The sequence below is a fragment of the Andrena cerasifolii genome, chromosome 3, assembly GCF_050908995.1.
Source record: "Andrena cerasifolii isolate SP2316 chromosome 3, iyAndCera1_principal, whole genome shotgun sequence".
Taxonomy (NCBI): domain Eukaryota; kingdom Metazoa; phylum Arthropoda; class Insecta; order Hymenoptera; family Andrenidae; genus Andrena; species Andrena cerasifolii.
Genome location: NC_135120.1, coordinates 23,010,960 through 23,029,847, shown reverse-complemented (window position 1 = coordinate 23,029,847; position 18,888 = coordinate 23,010,960).

The following is an 18,888-nucleotide window of genomic DNA, read 5'->3' as shown; positions in this document are numbered from 1 at the left end:
TCGTTAGATTCTTAGGTTTTAATGATAAAACACATTTAATCGCTGCGCACACTTTCCGGCGGATAAACGTACGAGTACAGACGGAAGATGACCGAAAGAGCATGGGGGGTTGCGACCGTCGTCGACAAATGAAATTGGTTTGCTCCAGGCACGCGTTTGAAGCAGCTCGCGGGGCTCGCGGGCGTTTGGCAGTCGTCAAAAGCGAGCGTACCCTCGCGATCGAAACTCAGCGCCATTCATTCGACGGCTTCCATTTCAGCGCGCACGGAGGGTTGCGTTCCACGGACGCGACTGCTAACGAAATTGTCAACTCAGTTACCACCTCGTCATTAAAAAAGGAAACACCTATTCTCGGTTTACGATACTGCGGGTCGTAAACAAGATTGCGCAAAACATATATTTTTATCCTGCACCGAAGAGAACTTGATTGCCTTTGCGTCCCTTCAATTTCTTTTTATTATCGCGCCTCGAGCAACCCCCTATTTCTCGATTTCTACGAACCGCGCAGAACAACTCACGTTCGTAGAAATTCTTCCGCGGTTCCGTGCTCTCTCCTGTCGCGTCCTCTACTCCAATTCCGCGCTATTGAACGGGATATTTCTAGTGCTACGATCGAAACGCAAGCCTCTTTAGTTCCGCTAACAATAAAGCGAATGTCAACCGAATCCTGCGTATCCGCAGCGCGCGGCGCGTTTCGTCGGGAGAAATTCAGCGGCGAAGGAGCGAACCAAATCATGTCCGCCGTGCGCACCCAGTTCCTGACCTGCACAACGTCTGCGCGTAGGCACGCTCGGTGCATCGGTCGGCAGATGCATGATGCTTAATGTCGCGAGCAATGCGACTGCACCTGGAGGTCGGTGGCACGTGGCACCGGTTCAAAGGTCGCGGCACGCGCCACCGATTGCCACGTCGATGTTATTATTGCATCAGTGAAGGCCCGGGAACGCAGTTACGGTCTCGCGGTGGCACTCGCAGCCGGCGGTCGTGTGCACGCCGTCGTCCGCGGCGACCTGAACCTCGTGGACGTCCTGAGACCACGGGGGTGGTCCGGACGTAAGGATTCGCGATGAAAATAAACGAACCTCTGCCTCGCAGCATTCACGTCACACTGCGCATTCGTACAATCGCCTCGTCCCTTTTATCCACTCTCTTTCTCTCACTCGCTTTAGCCTCGCTCTTATGCATATACACCCACATGTATATATAAGAATATATGTATAATCTATGTATATTTATATATATATATATATAATATATATTTATGTAATAATTACGTATTAGATAATTAACAATTATCATGTACGACGTACGGTAATTATGCCGGTGCGCTTTGCAAACACATGCGCCGCGTGTGCGACGTGTGTGTGTGCTGAATGGGTTACGTGCGCGCGTAAATGGGATCCTGTTTCGTTTGGTTTTGCTTTGCTTTTACGGAGAAACGGTGACGATAGAACGTGGACACACAGGTATCGAAAGTATGTGTATGCATATAGATTTGTATGTATATATATAATATATAGATTTATATAGACGTATTTTTCTGTTCGTTTTAGGAGTATACATATTGCAGAATTCACGACAACCTGTTAAACCGATTCAATCGCTTCCGGTTATTGCACATCGACGATTACATTTGCGAGAAATAAATCGAGGGTGATCGATTTAGTTTAGGCTACAGATATATAAACGCGTCGACGAAGAACGCACCGGGAACACGGATAGAATCGCAGATTCTACGTAGAAAATGGTGTTTGGCAGACACCAAGCTGTCGCGCATATTCTCTCTGAATAATATTAGGGTAGGTGTACCGTTTGTGGCCATTGCACTGTTTTTGGCCACGCGTATAATTATCTTGTTTTTAAACTGCTTGCGGATCATTATTTTGTGGAAAATTACATAAATATTTTGTTTAGTATACCGCCAGAAATTTAAGGTTACATTTATTGCTTACACGGAAAAATATTATATTTTTTAAGAAGTGGCCAAAACTGGTACAGTACCTTAAAGTGCCCAAGAATGGTGCATCAACCCTAGCTTTCGTTTATCTTTTAAATCAACGACGTCGACGAAAAATCGAACGTATTTTCGGGCGTTCTTCCTCGACCGATTCGATTCAATAATTATCGCATCGTTTCTCTCAGACTTCTTATTTCGTTTGATTCTCAGGAGGTTCGTGGAACGCGCGAACATCCGCCCCATCTCGTGTGCGTGTTCGATTCTGTTGCGTCTCACTCGGTTCCTCTTGTTTTTTTTTCGCGAACAAGATGTTCACGCGTCCCCCGTTTCTACGATAATCTTTGTAGCGCTTCTCGTTTAACGTTAAGAACTGTTTGGCACCGATTTTGTGATTTCTGCGAGTATCCGTTTGCACGTTATTGTTTCCCTCCTCCCTCTCTCTCACGCTCCTTCCCGCCCTTTGTTCGAAGCTACTCAATTTTCATTACCACCAATCTGCTGTTCAATTACCTTTGTTCCAGTACGTACGTTATTATTCTCCATCTCTTCTGTTTCCTCCTCTAAGCGCACGCGTGTACACGTACACGTACAGGGTGATTTAGAACAAGAATCGAACAGTCTGCAAAATCTTCAGGCGACATAAGTTCATCAATTAACCACGTCCGAGGGTTACGATTGCCTGTGATATGCGTGATTTAAAGTTAGTAGGGCGCAACATCGATTTTTTAATAATAAAATGATCATCGCCATTAATCACACTTTGCGCAAAATATTTGACGGGGAGGAAAACACTCGCGTCACTCGAACAAAGAATCAAAGAATTTTTTCGCAGTGTCTTCCTATGTTTCTTCTTTTAATCACTCTGCATGCATATACAAAACGCATGTGCTGTTGCAAAGGGCAGAGAGAAACAGGAAGAGAGAAGGGGAAACACGAGAGAAAACTCCCGTCTAGGCAAAGCACGCTAATTAATGAATGACGACAGGTGATGATCAAATATGGGAGAGTATTCCTCCATTGCTTTCGTGTAATATCCCTCCCTATCTCATCCTGATCAGTTCAGATCGATACTAATAATGCTGAGCAAAAATCGATTAAACCCTTCCGAGTTTTACGTTTACAAGTACGGCGAGGGGTGCAAGAAATCTCCTGCGAACTACTATCGTTCCTTTGCCCTTTCCATCGCTTCGATTTTGGCGGTGGGTCCAGAGCATCGCCAGAAATCCTTTTACTATAAACGAGGTCGCGGATGCGCCGAATTTCTATTTAGATAATTGGTGGCAGCTTGAAAGGAAACTATTTTCTTGCTACATGGCCTCTTAATATCCTCCAATGTCAACAATCTTTATACGAGGGTTCTCAAGAAATTGCAATTCTGCCTCGACTGCGCAGAGTTTAAAACCGAATGAAGAAAGTTCGATAAATTCCATAACGCCCCCTCACTTTCCTCCTGTGTTTCGTCCAGTCCCGACGGATCCACCCCTCTACTGCTCCTTTGAACGAATGCTCCTTCTCGATTCCGTACGCTCGATAGTCTCGTGAAAGCGCGCTTCTTTCGCACATAATCGAAATGTTTATCAAAGGACCTTTTTTTAGAACCACAAATTTATCGCTGTTATACACTTTATCAAAAGATTTAAATAAAATTCCAAAATGACAAATAAACTTATGATGAAATCGATGTCCAGCCAAGTAAAAGGGAAATTACAGAATGAAATCCAACAACGATGCAAAAACAAATGAGCCACGTATTGTTACGATACAAAGTCGCTTTGGAAATGCCATAGCCAATCGCTTTAAGTTATAATGGGAACGCGACCAGGTCCGTGCAACATTAAAAAAACAGAACACCGCTGAAGGCACGCGAGCTAGCGAGCTTTTGATTTTTCGTTGCAGCCGCTCCACGAGACTCTCGAGTACGCACCAACCAACACCACGAGGGCTTTATCGCGCACTGAAAGCAATAACTTCTCGTTAACGATAATGAACGACGAGTTAACAAACGTGAAGTGAATGAACGGGGGTAGACGGAAGGGTTGGAGAGCTGAGCAGATGAGAACCTTTGAAACGAAGCTCTCCTTCGTTGGCCACCCATCCCGAGGTTTAATCTCCTCTCATTTCCCCATCTCCTCCCCCTCCCCCCAAGCGTTCTCCTCCTTTTTCTCTCCGGCTCAGGAACTGACGATTCAAGAAAATATATAAACGTATTTATCGCGTATATTCATATATATTTATATGTATAACAGGGACGAGCGAATCGAGCGGTGGACGCAAATCCTCTAAAGGGATGGTTTTCAACCGCGCCCCAGGAATTTCATTCGCGGGCACCGCGTTTCCCCTTTGGCGATCACTGATACCACTATCCAGCGATATTTGATATTCGTCGATTCCTATTCCCGCGATAGCCCTCTCTGTACCAGAATTTGTCCATCGCCAGCGATCTAGGAGTGACGTTCACCCCTCGTTTCCTGTTTTCGAGGGAGCGTGCACCTCGCCTCGATTTCACACGCCCCAGATATTCTTCCAATGTCAATTATTAAGATCCCGAATTCCTTTTTTTTAAACGATTTTATTCAGCTTCGATCCTGTTTGTAGGGTAAACCAACCAGGGAATGAACGAATTGCTGAATCTATGGATCCAGTAAATGACCGCATACTTTTAATAAGAATTGTACTTATTAACGTTTGTTTAATACGCGAAACTAAAAATATGGGATATTAAAAGTGCAACTACGCTACGTTTATAAACATATAATAATTTTTAAATTTATAATTGACATTTCTTTGCCTAATGGTCATTCACTGGTGTGCGGTCAATTACTGGCTGGTTTACCCTATGTTTGGATGTTTGGTTGAAATCTGGAAACTCAAATTTAACCAACTTCCAACTATCCAATTGTCTTGAAACTTTGCAGGCGTGCGTACTTTGGATGACAATACAATATTTAAAAAAAAAATTAACCCCGAGCGGGTGAAAAAATTACCCAGTCATCAATAAATATAACCCAAAACCACAAATCCAAACGACTTGAAAGCAGCCACTCGCGTTCATTACGAAAACGACAAAAAGCCGCTGTGTTCGGGACGCTAGTCGCATCGCGATTACCGAAAGTACACAATTCAACGAGAAATCATCCGTCACGTATGTACGAATAGTAAAACTAAAACTTTGCAAATTGTAGTAAAAGAAAAAAAATTATTTTTTAGGTTTTAGTGCATTTTAATTTAGTTTTTAGTGCACTTTTAATAAAATCGTTTAACACAATTTTTTTTTATTTAACATTATTATTCTCGTCTCGAAATTCCTTTACGATTCTCTCACCTTCGTTCCGCTGCTCCTAGCCGCGCTAGAAATCACGCGGACTTACAACGTATAATCTAGCTAAACATCGATGGAACGAATTCGCAGCGTTCGTTTCGTCGAGATAACCCAATATAGGGAAGATTCATGCGTCTCGTTCGTCGCGATGGATCCAACGCAAGGGCCATTCGCAGGGGTCGGTCCTGAGCCACGGGAGAGGGTGGTCCAGCAGGATTCTCGGACGATTTATGTGCACTGATACACGGAAGGCGAGGAGGGGGCACGATAGGCAGGAAATCACCTGCGATCTGGTGAGATCTATTTGAACGAGGCCACGGGAGAGAAACTTTGGTTGCCGTAAACGATCCAGGCATTGAAAACGAAGTGACGCGGGAAGGGCGAAGAAAAGACACTTTATGGGAATGTAGGCTGCCGATCAAACGTTTGGGCGTTCCGATGTCACACCTTGAGAAGTACCGTTCGATTAACGAAGCGACTTTAAATGCTGCGTGACCGTGTCGTATGAAACGGATGAATGTTGATCTACTCATCGTTCAGCCTCGATTGGTGTCTTTACAGTAGCGATAAATAGGGATACTAATATCTATGGAATGTACTAACGTTACGTCTTAAGATTCCTACGGTTTATACGTATATATAATCACAGAAATTTATACACAAACATCCTTATACATGTATTCGTGTACAAATTGCTACGACACAAACGATATATCTCTTCATAAATATATAATATATGTATATTCGATTTTCTTGTTTCATATATATATTTTAATATTCATATATCTGTAGACTCGTATAGTTTCGTTTAATCAGAACTATTTCAATCTTGGCTCTTTCGTTAGACAATAAGTACGTATCTATAATATCATCCTATGTAAAAGGTGAATACTCGAAGTGTACGCAGACGATATCTCCATCCTCGTCCACCCCCTGTCTCACCCTCTCATTTCCACCGTTTAGAAATCACTTCTGCGAGAACCAAGAGCACTCGAGCGAGTCGTACTCGAGCGGGGGAACAACGAAGGATAATGGAAAGCTGTATCGTTCACGCGGCCACGCGGAAATTATATTCCAGTCCCGTAATTGCGTCAGCTTATTAACGCTAATTGTAACCATTGAACCTCTGAAGCTCGCGATGGTGTCTCGTGACGGAGAATCGCGCGCCGTCACGGCACCTCGTAACCTGCCTCGATCTTGCTTTCAGTGGAAACGGACGATCAGTCTTCGTTGATCACAGAGAGTTTTGATATGGTCGTCCACGAAATTTCCATTAGGGGAGGGGGGGAAAAATTGTCCGAACATGTTGCAACGTCCGTGTGGCGTATTGTCGTATCGATGCCCGCCTTATCGCCGGGCCGAGGCGCGTTTCCACTCCGGGCATAATTTCGCTGCGGTTGCAGTCTCCAGAGGCGATCGTGTCTCGACCGACACTTCGGCTGCCCGCGAACTTCGCTCCTCCGCTGCTCGAAACGCTTTTATTCCCGAATCCGGCAGCTGGGATTCGATTGATCCTTCCCCTTATCGTTACTCGCTAAATTTACCTCTCGTTACGCAGTGCGATCGGATGCCTATAAATTCCAGCTATCAGAGGCGTCAAGTATTAGTCGTCTGACCAACAAGGTACACAGGGTGAGACGCATAATACGCGATACAACCAGAAGGGGGATTATTCCACCGGTTCAGCCGGAGTTCAGAAAGAACTCTATGAAAGTCGACATGTCATCGACGCGCAGCAATCAAAGCCGCGTTTGCCAGGACAGTCACGCTAGTCCCTGAAAACCGTCGACATCGATCGCATCGATGCTTCGATGAAACATTAATAAAGTCGCGCACGACTCGTGGCGAACTCTTGGCAGACGGGGCAGACTTTTCGAGAGGATACGAAGCGTCCTATTTGGAGGAAGCGTGGTACCGAGAGAAACGGATTGCGCTGCTTGAAACGTGGCGAAACGAAATGACAAAAATAACTTACACCGTATTGTAGAAGATAATATATATTTTCTTTCAATATATTATTTTTCATATATTTTATATATATATATATATATATATATATTTATATATATCCTACATACATAAAGCAATATATAAATATATAATCGATATACGACACAATCATTCAAATTAACACATATACGTTATTACAGGCAGGATATGCAATTTTATGCAACTTTTTTTACGAAGTACCTATTACGACTCGTTAACCTCTTTCTCACTCTCGCACACAATCTTTCTCGTTCTCTCTCTCTCTCTCTCTCTCTCTCTCTCTCTCTCTCTCTCTCTCTCTCTCTCCCGTTCTCTTTTAAACTCTCCGGCGAGAAAAATCGATCACTAAGAAATTTTTACAAAATATCCCGAATGTCCCACGCTCTCGACCTATAACGGCATACCCCGTTTAAATATACATCGTTATATAATTACGTAAATTACGTTCATCGCACGTCTAATGTACAATTTTCTTCACTCTTCTCTTTTGTCCCCTCTCTCTCTCTCTCTCGCTACTATTTTACCGTTCCTCCCGTCTCACCGCTGTCATCTTATACGCTCTCAATTTTTTATCGTTATTTTTCTCTCCCACATTTTTTTTTGTCCATTATTTTTTTCTCGTCATTATTCCCGATAAATTATAAAAATATTACGGCAATGTATTACAATAATCTGTTCCAGTCTATAACCGCATTACGCGTGTGCAATTGGATCTCATCAAGACAAAAACAGGAAGCATCGAGAAACGCAATTGATCGTTCGAGAAGTAGGTATTCGTGAAGAGAGGAGTAAAGCGGTTCGTTGACGACGCTGTCTATCGGCGGTGGGTGGTGGGCGGCCGAGCCTCCGCCCGTTCGCCACCGGCGGTGACGTTTCACTTCGATAACTTTTCCCCGTCCTCTCGCGGCCGGACGGCACGCGCCGCGTAGACGCTCGCGCGGGCCGTCTCTGCGCGTCGCAATCCACTTCTCTCGAGTATCCGACGCCCCAGCATCCAGAACGCCCTGACGTCTTTCGTGGGCGCGTTCTAGGTGCGCGCTAGGGAATCCAACAATTCGTCGAGATTCCCTCTCTCCCTCTCTTTATTGCCTCTAAAACGCGCAAGGGGAACCAGAGGCACCTCGGAGGGAAGCGACAGAAGCTTTCGGGGATCCGAGAGCGCGATAGGGGTATACGAGCTACTCACGGTGTACATTCGGAAATTGGCAGGTTGGCGGGGGTGCACGACGAGACGTCCCTTCGCCCGGGCCAAGGGACGGCCTTGGGGATTGTCACGGTTGCCATGGACCGATTACCGTCAAGTTGCCTCTTAACGAGTGGAAATTAATCTCCTTTTGATACGGCGCTTGACGAGTCCACTCGTAGAATCGCGCCGATACTCGGGACACTTACGTCGAAGAGTAATTCAGCTACAAACACCGAGTGGAGTGTCTATTAACGCGTTCGCTCTCGCATGGTCCGCGGTAACCGTGATCTCGGGAGGTAAGGGGGTGGCGGAAGATCGGGCAATTTCGATGCCTCGACGGAAACGAGAGGGTAACAACCAGGAGGGAAAAAACGAGGTGTTCCTTTCCGCGTTCAGGCACGATCGTTGTCGATCGTTGTGCGCAACGTTACGCATCATTCACTCGCCACAAAGAATAACCATCCAAGTGCAGTCTCCCTCTCATCTCTCTCTCTCTTTTTTTCGTATTTTTTTCTTCCTCTTTGTTTTCTATTTCTCTCTCTCTCTCTCTCTCTCTCGCTCTCTCTCTTCTAATTCTTCGATTTCGTTTGTTCTCGCCTCGTACATGTAATAGCATTCACACACGCCTCGCGTAACCTTAAGTAGTTTCATTTACTTTATTGCTTTGAAATTCCGTATTGAAGACGCATACGGCCGACCGTCTGTCGGCCGAGAATAAAATATCGTGGAGAATGATGCGCAGGGAAAGGACGGCAAGGTAATAGGGGATCGGAAAGTCTTCATTTTTCACGAGGAGGGGTCAGGGGGATGAAGGAGGAGATGGTCGGGTACAGGGGCAACATACACAGGGGGAACTCTGTTAGATAATTAGTAGACGATGACACCATGTAACATACGTAAAAACGATAGATTATTAGCGTATTAAATGTCATTAATATTTATACTTTTGTTATATAATATATATATATATACTTTTTATATTTTAATTTGTGTGTCTGTGTATGCCATGTGCTCGTGTAAATATTCGTGAGCCGAGTGTAGGTATAGCGTGATTGTTATTGTTCTTGCTCTCCCTCTTACGTATTCACGCGTTTCATGCAGCTTCATTCGGCGTGCGTGCGCGCATCTCGATGCTCCTCATTTCTTTTAGGCCTTAATCAGTGTCGTCGCGCGAGAAATGCGCGCGATGTTCGCCGATCCTCGATCACGTCGTCCACCTCTCCGGATGGATGATCCACCGCGGGGAGTCTCCCGTTGGCGGATCTTCCGCCAGGAGGAAGAGCGTATAGACGAAAGCCGCGATTTGAATACACGACGATGCTTGAAACCGTATTCCAGGAAACGAGGCCCAGATATTCAAGTATCCGTTTCCCCGCGACGAAGACCACGCTCCGCGATGAAATATGTATGCCCGTCGATTTAAGTCCGCGACGAACATTACGACGTTTTATTAAGAGGGACACGACGGAGCCCACTCCAGCCGCGGATTATCGATGCCGAAAAACGCTCGCCGAGGAGCACGGCGAGCCTAGATACAGAAACTAATGGCGACGCTTTGCGGGAGTGGTGCTCGTGCTGAATCATTTCAGTTCATCGAATTCAGGCGAGCGCATTAAACGGTAGTAAAATTATGGCCAGAGGATGGTCCTCGATCTTCCTCTACGTATTACCGATGCTCGCGGTAAAAACAATAGCAGCGAAGCCTCCCAACAACTCGCAGTCCCTCGCTATCGGGGATGTAAAGAGACTCGAGGTGGATTCGCGAAATTTCACGAGTGCTTGGCAACTCGAGGATTCGCCGTGCGACGAATGGGACTCGATAAGGGAACGTCCTATAAACCAATAAACCTCGTGACGAACTAATACGAAACTTGCGAGTGAATACTCGTCGAAATGTTCTAATAGAACCCCGACAATGGAATCGTTACGAAATTGACGATATAAGGGAGGTGCCTCGGCCAGCTCAGAAGAATCGACCAGATGAAAAGTTTTAAAAGGCGTGAAACGTTCAGCCAGCGGCAGGAGCGCTTTCCGCCCCGTAACAAGTTTACCCGCGTAAAAATATAATCCGATGGCTCCCTCGTTCTATATATAAACAGAAATCATAGAGACCGCGCCAGCAATTAATAACGGAGTCCCCTGGCGTCGATCATTAAACGGCCAGACTAATTGGAGCCGCTCGAACGGCGACCAATCCACCCGACGACTGCTCGGATATCGTGGAAATTCGGTATCCGGCGAAAATTGCCAGCGATACGCTGCATCGAACGGGTAACTCGTGAATAAACGGCACCCGATTGAGAAACGAACACCGATCCCCCGACGTTCCTCTCCTCTCCCATTGGAGAAACACCCTTCCGCGTCCTTTACCCTCGTCAATCGATCGCTCAGCGCTGTCCCACGCCACATCCCCGCGGAATTCTTTGTAATTATATGTTTTTAAAGGGAACATCGCCCGACGTGCACCCTATCCGACTGTTTTCGTATCGTTCATTTGTTTACAAAAATATATTATCATCGTCACTCCAACGCTTCGATTTAGCGGAAACTATTATTTTTTAAAGTAATACTTTTCGACATTGGTCCGGACGCGCCGTTTGCGTTCGTTGCTGATCTCCGACGAGGCGTGGGATGCCGTCGAGGCGAATGGATTGCTCGAAATTCGGCCGAGTTCGAGTTACTCTCGTTCCGATCGTCCGAATTTTTGTTAAATAGCTTTCGGCGTAGCTCTGCAGATAAACGAAAATATTAGGGTTGGAAATCCTTTCGAGACTATTCACCCACCTCGTCGAGCAGTGTGGCATTCGCAGTGACTCGAAGGTTCGCAGCGATCGAGGGCCACTGATACAGAGAAATCGAAACCCATTCCTATCCGCCGCTCGAGACTGTCCCTCAGCCTTTCGCGAGCTTACGAGTGCGCTCCGCATTCCGAATTCGTATCCAAGATGAAGGAAAAACGCTCGACAGCTCCGGCGTTGCCCGAAAAATCAATACCACGCGATGGTCGCGAATGGAGACCCTCGGGAAATCGATTCGGCACGGTTCCTCGTGTTCGTCTACGTCTGAATTGATCGTGGATATTTCGTGGTGTTGGGCGCAATCGAGGACCGTGAACCTCCGCGGCAGCGAGGAGATCGCCGCGCCGGCACAACCGACCAACGAAAAACCGCCTTAAGGCGGATGATGAAACGTGTCCTGTTTGCGTTGCACTCGTACGAGAGAATTGTGTATATGCTCTGTGCTCCTTCCTTTGTTCCTGTTTCCTTTTGTCTTCGTATTACGTCTCATTGTTTCCACGCCTCCTCAGCGTGTCCGTGTGTATCTGTGTGTTTTGTTTTATCGTTACGATAATCAGTCCGAAAAGCTATGCGCGTAATATCGTAGTAATATATCATATATCATATACGTATGTAAATAAATAAATAAATATATATATACAGGATAACGTTAAATATACATATATATATAATATATATATATAATATATATATATCCTATGTATTTACGTGTATATCACCTTAATCCGCGCGAAATCGATCGTGTTTAGCCGCATTTAGGTAAGTCCGAACGCGAAAATGAGTGAGCGAGCGATCCGGGAATGATACTCGAGTTCAACGTGCGTAACGACCACGACCGATCCGAGTAAGTCGATCACAAACGCCCGCGATTCATCTCGATTGAACGTCCCTGTTCATCGCGCTAGCGACGTCCAGCCTTCTGGCCCACATGTACCATCCGTTCGTCTAACGATCTGACATCTACGGTTCTATCCTTCTATCGTCCGATCCTCCCCCGTCGTCATCAAGCTTTCATCCCTCGCCAGCGCACAAGGGCTCTGGCCAGGCTGGATGGCCAGGATGACGTTCAACCCGAGATCATCGCGGTGGCCTACATTCTCGTCGCCTTCCCTCGGTCGATTGACGAACACCAGATTACAACGGATCCGTCTTACAGTTCTGCGTCGTGCGTCTCTCGATCGTCTTGCACGCGGCCTTACTTAAGTAACTAGGCTATAGGAGCGTTGGGCAGTACGTGGCATATATTTCCTTCTTCCCTATCCTGTCACCCTCCTCTTGTCACCTACGTCGCCTCTCGCTCTCTCGTTTTTTTTGTTTTTTTTAATTAGGTAGTTGTCGTCGTCGCCGTCGTCGCAGCATCCCTTTGAGACGCTCCGTCTCGCTCCGGTCGCTTCTGCCCCGCGCCTCTCTTCCTCTAACTCCCGCAACTCGCCGGGCGATCGTCCGAAGAGATCGGCGCGCGCGACAGCGACCGGGACGGAAATCGAGTCAAGTGGCGGAAAAGTGTGTACCGAATGCCGTGGATGGCCCGGTTTGCTGGCCACTCGGCCGCCGTCATCCAGTTCTGGCCGAGCTACGAGCGGATTTATCGGTAAACGAATTCCAGCCGTTCCAGGCCCCGTTCCCCCGAGGAGTTTCCGCGGCGTTCGTTTCACGGCTGGCTTCCCTCGTTGTTCGACGAAACCAGCCACCGTCGAACCTCGGCGGATCGCGGCCGATCGACCGTGCGCCGACTAATGACGACGACGACGAGCTCTGCGATTGGAAAAGAATCCCGAATCGTCGATTGCGATGGCTGGATTTTGGGAACTGGATCGGGGCGAGTCTCGGGACGATTTGACGGTGGAGCGCGGACTTGCGAGTCCGCCGGTAGATTCTTGGATTTAGGATTTTAGGGCGATAGGGATACCTATGTCGACGGAGCGGGTTAGATCGGGGCTCGGGGATCTCGGAATATGGAAAACGAGAAATTCGGAGATCTGCGATTCAACCAGATTGAAGGATCAGGGAGGTACGAGACCTTGGGTGAACTGAGGCGATAGGAGATAGCGTTAAACTTGAAGAACCGATGATCGAGAATGAATTGGATGCAATCGCTATAGGAATTCGTGAATCTCTTTAGAACGGTTTCTTTTCCAACGCGTCGCAACGTTCCTTTATTGCTCTACGACGCTGCTGACCGACCACTGGAAGGACGTCCCCTAATAGTAATCACGTTAATTAATAAACCTACGGTGCCACACATCATACGCGCTCTTCATTTTCAAAGATTAACCACGCTACATTGATATAAATATATATGTATATGTATGTATGCATATATATGTATATATGGTACCTATCCTTTACGGCAACTAGGATCCTTTCATCTACAAATACAGTTTTACGTCGGGAATGTTACACGAGCGGGTCGATGTTCTCTATAATTCGCACTTAAGGGGTTAATATTACGAGTTAAAGGGGGATGGGGGATGGTAGATTCGTCGAAAGGGATGGGTGTTACGGGGGGAGGGACATTTTTTTCCGTTAACGTTACTCGGTGGGTGGGGGGGAACGTTTACACGATTATAATATCAATCTGTAATGGCACCGTACCAGTTGCAGTACGGTGCGCTCCTGGATAATACTTAATTCATCCATCATTATTATCAATATAATAGTAATATAATATATATATATATATATATATATATATATATTTATATATCATACACAGAGCGTAAGTATATAATATTTATCGTCATATATATTTAGATTTAAATATTACTTTTAAACTTTTATAACGTTTCATAGATCGAAAAATAAATATAAAAATAAACCGGGCATTTAGGTATTAATATTTTGTATTAATAATTTCTCATCTTTTCCTCCGGTTCCTTCTTCCTTCTCCTCCCTCGTATCCTCCATTCCATATCGTTTCTCCCTTTAATTACTCATTCGTTCTTTTCCCTCCGCGACTATCTTCTTCGTTCTCGTTTTCTTGTTTATCTTGGACCGCCGACGCGGAAGCAGCTCGACGAACGATCCACGGAAATCTGTTTCGTTTGTTCTTTCGTCAGGCTCGTTGCGAACGTGCCTCGTCCAACGCGCTGCCGCCATGATACTCGCCCAGCATTTTATAATTTCATTTGTTTTTTTTTTGTGCGTTTGTAAGGTCGACAGAATCGGAGTATCGCGTGACCAACTCCGTTTCGCCGCGTTCTTTCCCGGGTAGAGTCACTTTGAACGGGGATTCTCGACCGCCGTGGCGACGAAATACACTTGCTCCACACGTTTCGAGTAAGTTTCGCTTCTATGAGCACGCTGCTTTCGGAGTCGGAAATTTGGATTCGTTCCCCCGTTCGCGGTAGCTCGCCGCAACTTGCGATCGTTCGTCGAGACGCTTCTCGAAAGCCGACGATCCCGGTCCGATCGATTTGAGCCCAACGCGAATCACGTGCACAAATTTTAAATGAGCCACACGCGCCAGTTTATTAATTACCATAGATAAGATTTTTCTCATCATTCTTTTTTTCTCTCCTTATTTGTTTGTTTGTTTGAGCATTTCGCAACGTTCACGAAAAAGTATAAAATTAATTATTCTTTATCACGTGCTCCGTGTCGTCGCATTATCTCTCTCTCTCTCTCTCATCCTCTCTCTCTCTCTCTCTCTATCTCTATCTGTCCTCCTCTCTCATAATTATTATCCTCTTTCTCTTCTGAATAACACTTCGATTCCAGCGTATCTGCTTCCCAATCGAACCATTCCTTTCTTTTCCCCATCTCATCATCCACGCTCTCCCCCCCCCCCCGCTGCATCCGTTGAGCCATCGACTGATCCCGATTTTAGCGTCGATTACTTTTCTTCGTTTCTTTCCATTTCTAAAAGTCGTCGGTCGCGAACAATGGCGACTTGCGCGTTCACGCCTCATCCTCAGCACGGCTACGTGAATATTTATACATAATGTATGCACGACGTGTACGTACGTGTAGATGCATTTTGGATCGATACATTTTACATGCAAACACGTGGCCACGCGCCTGTAGGTGTGTGTAAGTGTGTGAGTTTGACGTGCGTGCACGCGTGTTGCGCGTCGCCCACGCTTCGAGTTCGTGTGTCCCTTCTTTGTATTTTATTTATCACTCGACAAGTGCAAGTGTCTAATATTATACGTGCGCTCCTCTGCCTCTCTCACTTTTTCTTCCAATTTTCTGTGCCTCAAGAATGCGTCGCATAGACAGAATGTAGGTACTATCGTCTAGTATCGTTAGGATAATAAAATAGAAAAATCCTCGTTTTCGCCAGAGGTCGTGGCTCTATGCTACAATAATATTAAGAAGGAAACTAAAAAGAAGAAGAATGAGAATAATAATAATCATGCTGCAATAATAATAATCGTAATCATAATATCTATATCTATGTAATGCGCGCCTTATAACTTACATTCGTAATACGCAATTTTTAATATATATTTCTTGTTTTATATTTATATATAAAATGAATATATATGTATAATATGAACATATATATATATATATATATATATATTCATTTTTAATTAATATATACTCATATATTTGCTTATGTTAAATTTCTGTCTTTCTCCTCGCAGCTTTCAGATATCCCTGGCAGAGTAGCTGCCAGCTACGTTTACGAATTTCTGTCACTTATTTTTCCTTTTTGGCTCCGAACCACGTGCGATTTAATCCTACCGTCGATTAAAAACGAATCGCCGTTATTCGAGGATACTAACCTAATACCTAGTAATGCTCGTGAATGTTTCCAACGTTTAAAATCTAAAGTCGTCGACGAGATCGCGAGTCTATCCCCTCCCGTCCGATTAGATCGCTTCATATATGTATGTGTCTACGCGTCTGTATTTGTATATTTCTATCCTTTCACTCGTTTCTCATTTCTTCACGGAATTTTGACAACGATGCAGTCAGTGTGCACATTGCGGACAGGTGCGCGACGATCGACCGAGCTCGTTCGAGCGAACGATTCTCCGTAAGCAAGGAATTAAAAACGAGTCGCGTGCATGTAACCGCAACGTACAGTGACACACGGGATAAATTTCGTGGGAAGAAAGAAAAGTCGGTACGAACGATTCGATATTAAACGGTGGATTGGGTTTCCTCCGCTCGCGAATGCTGGCTCGCTTGATCCGTGCAACACGAAGATTAATTATGACAAACTAGAAAAAAAAATGGATTTATCTTCGACGGGGCGGCCTCGGCTAGGGGTGGGCAACCCTCTTTCTGTTCGCTCAACGTTCACTAGCACCTGCGCCGAAAAACATGCCCGTCTATTTACTCCGTAAACATTGCACACCGTTAAAAACACACCGCAACATAAATGCGCGAGATCGAGCCACGAATTTGACATTGAAACTTCGCTGCAAACATAAACCGAAAATAGCATAAACAAATCGGGTCCTCCTGCGTACGCTACAACTCTATTTACCCTGTTTCGGTGGAACCTTGTGATTCCACTTTCAACATCGAGCTTCTGCATAAAATATAAATAAACTAGAAAATCGTCTGACATATGCGCAGCGTTATTAATCCACATGGATGCAACCCTCCTCAGCGAGCCTCAGCTGAGGACCCCTACGGGCGACGAGCTTTGCGCTATCAAGTAGTCTAATGCACTCCACGCAACGATACGTTTTACGAACGCGTCCCAAGATTTATTTCCAGAAGCAACGTCCTCAAAGCGTCCTTATGCAGATACTAAAAGAGACCCACTTGACGAGCAGATGTCTGAGAAAGTGGTCGAAGATGACTCGGAGCACCTTGAAACTCAAGACCTTTCCTCCGTGACTCTCGAAACCGAGCAGATTACACGCAACCGTTCAGCCACTGTCCAGATTATTTATCTACAGACCTAGGAAACCGCGCAAGTGACGGTGAATCGTCGATCCCGATCGAGATTGAGCACCTCTGGGAAGTTGTAAGAGGGTGGTCGGGCAGGGCGTCGCCGCGTCTCCGCGTCTCCGCGACCCCCACGAGCTATCGACCGAAAGAGGAGGGAGAAAGAGAGGATCGACGACGACAGAGAAGAGCGGCCGAGGGCCGGCGAGAGAAGAAACGATGGAACGAAGGGAGGAAAGAAAGGGGGCAAATAAACGGGGGCTCGCGGAGTAGCGGGGAGGAAGGGACGAGGCAGCATTTACTAGTCTCGCAAAACAGTATACACCCTATACAGTTCCTCTGCCGCCGACCAACGACATTGCGCGCCCTTAAAGCAGAAGTAGAAAGAAAAATCGCGAGTGAACCTCTAAGGGGCTGTAGAGACGGATCGATCGCCGACGAACTACAAGAACGTCACAGTTATATCAAAGGTTAACATAGAAAGAAGAAAAGCCTGAGTGATCCAAGTTTCCACGCACCCTCGACGTTAACCGAGGCTTTGCTCGGCCCGACCGGAGCCACATTCGTCTCCCAGCAGCGGTAAAAATAGATTCCGTTAATAAAAGAATATCTGACTGTAAGGTCTCCGTGAGATCGCGATTAGCGGTTTCGCGAGGGACAGCCCAGCGGTGGTTTTAAGGCTTCCCTCGGATGGTCGCACGATCCGGATCGAGCGTCGCGGAACCGCGTCGTGACGCTGACCCGCCTCACGGACCTTGAAAACCAAGCATAGACACCCTGCCGTCGCATTCCAATGAGAAAGACGAAGGGCGAATGAAAGAGGACGTAGGACCAACCGTTGAATTATCGATGTACCTCTGTGTAGCTCAGCCCCTTCAACTCGTGGCGACGACCGACGCGCGGAAAATTGAAACCCTAATCGACGAAAAGCTCCGAAATCTTATCCGTACGCCTATGGGTGCGGTGAAAATTTGATGACACCGGGAGGCGACTTTTCTCTCTACGCCTAAGCCTATGGCTCCTCTGCGACCCCTTATTCCAAACTGATCGGAGAGAAGCGTTTTTGTATGGTACTGTTGTTCGTCGTGGATCAGCCTTTATGAAATATTTATCGGGTGGCGATGTTGAATTGGAGATGGCCACTGGAGTAAGACTGAACATCACGAGATAGACGAAGATGGATTCGGTGATTACCGGTGCAAATGGCTTGCACGGAAAAGGGAGCGTACGCTGGTCTTCCCTGAGGAAGGGATGCTGGTTGGTGAATTTGAATTGTCAAGAGGAAGAGTGGTCGTTTCTACAATCAGGCATATATTAAATGACCGCAATGATAAGTGCATTGGTCACCGTTTAACTAACGACATTAATCACCGGTGCCCCTAGCGGACCTCACATCCGAAAATACCACTTCAGTCTTGTTTTCTCTGTTACGCGACGAGACCACGGAGAGAAGTTCACTGATATTCCGTTCGACGATGGTAAAGGGAAAAAGAGGAAGACGAGGAAGGCTGGGTTCGGTTGATAGACGGCTACAGCCCTGAGAGTGGCCTCGAGATGTTAGAATCACGCGTCTCCGTTTCACTTCCCCCGTCCTATATCCGCGTCTCTTTTCCCTTCAACCCCTGTCGACAGGAATGGGGGGAGAAGCGTTCTCTGCGATTTTCCAGCAACGTGTGCCTGCTTCTACATATATCAGAGAGCGAGTCGTTGCGAGCGCTAGAGCGCGGTTGCCGTTATCGATCTACTGCGGAGCAACGGAGGCTGCTGGAGAGCACAAAGTCGAAGC